Raw genomic sequence first — 2,818 nt, 5'->3', positions numbered from 1 at the left:
AAATGTTATTGACAATCTGAAAAATCATAAATTTGATTCTTGAAGCAAGAAAAAGCAGTGAATGGTGAAAAAAAAAATAGAAAGAAAGAAAGAAAAAGCAAGCAGAAAAAGCCAATAGCCCTTAAAACCAAAAGGCAAGGGTAAAAAGGATCCAAGGCTTTGAGCATCAATGGATAGGAGGGCCCAAGGAAATAAAATCTAGGCCTAAGCGGCTAAATTAAGCTGTCCCTAACCATGTGCTTGTGGCATGCAGGTCCAAGTGAAAAGCTTGAGACTGAGTGGTTAAAGTCGTGATCCAAAGCAAAAAGAGTGTGCTTAAGAGCTCTGGACACCTCTAACTGGGGACTTTAGCAAAGCTGAGTCACAATCTGAAAAGGTTCACCCAGTTATGTGTCTGTGGCATTTATGTATCCGGTGGTAATACTGGAAAACAAAGTGCTTAAAGTCACGGCCAAGACTCATAAAAGTAGCTGTGTTCAAGAATCAATATACTTAACTAGAAAAATCAATAACACTATCCGAAATTCTAAGTTCCTAGAGAAGCCAATCATTCTAAACTTCAAGGGAAAAAGTGAGATGCCAAAACTGTTCAGAAGCAAAAAGCTACAAGTCCCGCTCATCTAATTAGAATTAATATTCATTGATATTTCGGAATTTATAGTATATTCTCTTCTTTTTATCCTATTTGATTTTCAGTTGCTTGGGGACAAGCAACAATTTAAGTTTGGTGTTGTGATGAGCGGATAATTTATACGCTTTTTGGCATTGTTTTTAGGTAGTTTTTAGTAAGTTCAAGCTACTTTTAGGGATGTTTTCATTAGTTTTTATGTTAAATTCACATTTCTGGACTTTACTAGGAGTTTGTGTGTTTTTCTATGATTTCAGATAATTTCTGGCTGAAATTGAGGGATGATGAGCGGATATTTTATACGCTTTTTGGGGGTAATTTCATGTAGATTTTAGCATGTTTTAATTAGTTTTTAGTTAAATATTATTAGTTTTTAGGCAAAAATCATATTTCTGGACTTTACTATGAGTGTGTGCATTTTTCTGTGATTTCAGGTATTTTCTGGCTGAAATTGAGGGAGCTGAGCAAAAATCTGACTTAGGCTGAAAAAGGACTGCTGATGCTGTTGGATCCTGACCTCCCTGCACTCGAAATGGATTTTCTGGAGCTACAAGAGTCCAATTGGCACGCTCTCAACGGCGTTGGAAAGTAGACATCCAGAGCTTTCCAGCAATATTTAATAGTCCATACTTTGCGCGAAGATAGACGACGTAACTTGGCGTTGAACGCCAAGTACATGCTGCTGTCTGGAGTTAAACGCTAGAAAAACGTCATGATCCGGAGTTGAACGCCCAAAACACGTCATAACTTGGAGTTTAACTCCAAGAAAAGCCTCTACTCGTGGATAGCTTTAGTCTCAGCCCCAGCACACACCAAGTGGGCCCCAGAAGTGGATTTCTGCACCAATTATCTTAGTTTACTCATATTCTGTAAACCTAGGATACTAGTTTACTATTTAAACAACTTTTAGAGAATTATTCTGTACCTCATGACATTTTCAGATCTGAATTACATACTTTTTGACGGCATGAGTCTCTAAACTCCATTGTTGGGGGTGAGGAGCTCTGCAGCGTCTCGATGAATTAATACAATTCCTTTGCTTTCCATTCAAACACGCTTGTTCTTATCTAAGATGTTCATTCGCGCTTAATTATGGAGAAGGTGATGATCCGTGACACTCATCACCTTCCCCGAACCATGAACGTGTGCCTGACAACCACCTCCGTTCTACATCAGACTGAATGAGTATCTCTTAGATTCATTACGCAGAATCTTCGTGGTATAAGCCGGATTGATGGCGACATTCATGAGAATCCGGAAAGTCTAAACCTTGTCTGTGGTATTCCGAGTAGGATTCTGGGATTGAATGACTGTGACGAGCTTCAAACTCCTGAAGGCTGGGCGTTAGTGACAGACGCAAAAGAATCAATGGATTCTATTCCAACCTGATTGAGAACCGACAGATGATTAGCCGTGCTGTGACAGAGCATAGGAACGTTTTCACTGAGAGGATGGGAGGTAGCCATTGACAACGGTGACACCCTACATAGAGCTTGCCATGGAAGGGACCTTGCGTGTGGGAAGAAGATTTCAAGGAGAAGTAGAAATTCAAAGGACAAAGCATCTCCAAAACTCCAACATATTTCTCATTACTGCACAACAAGTAACGCTTTTATTCTCTTTTATTTTTTTTTAATCTAATAATTCCAACTGATAATTTTAATTAATATCCTGACTAAGATTAATAAAATAAATATAGTTCATTTCAACAAAAAATAATCTCCGTGGGATCGACCCTTACTCACGTAAGGTATTACTTGGACGACCCAGTGCACTTGCTGGTTAGTTGTGCGGATCACAAATTCGTGCACCAAGTTTTTGGCGCCGTTGCCGGGGATTATTTGAGTTTGAGTAACTAAAGGTTTATTTTATTTCTTAGATTAGGAATAATTTATTTTTATTATTTTTATTGTTATAGAGTCATCAAATTCTGATAGGATAGTTTCTTTTCAAAAATTTCTTTTCAAAAATATTATTTTTCTTAATTAATTGCTAATTTTTGTGAGTCTAGTGTTTTGTTTTAAGTTTGGTGTCAATTGCATATCTTATATTTTTCTTTAAAATTTTCGACTTGTGTTCCTTGTTCTTCATTGATCTTCAAGTTGTTCTTGTTTATCTTTCTTGTTGATCTTGAGTTTTTCTTGCTTTGTGTCTTTTCTTGTTTCACTTGTGTTCTTTTTAAAGCATTAA

Source organism: Arachis stenosperma, chromosome 5, assembly GCF_014773155.1.
Source record: "Arachis stenosperma cultivar V10309 chromosome 5, arast.V10309.gnm1.PFL2, whole genome shotgun sequence".
NCBI lineage: Eukaryota > Viridiplantae > Streptophyta > Magnoliopsida > Fabales > Fabaceae > Arachis > Arachis stenosperma.
The sequence above is the reverse complement of the archived record's forward strand: the minus strand, read 5'-3'. Positions refer to the sequence as shown.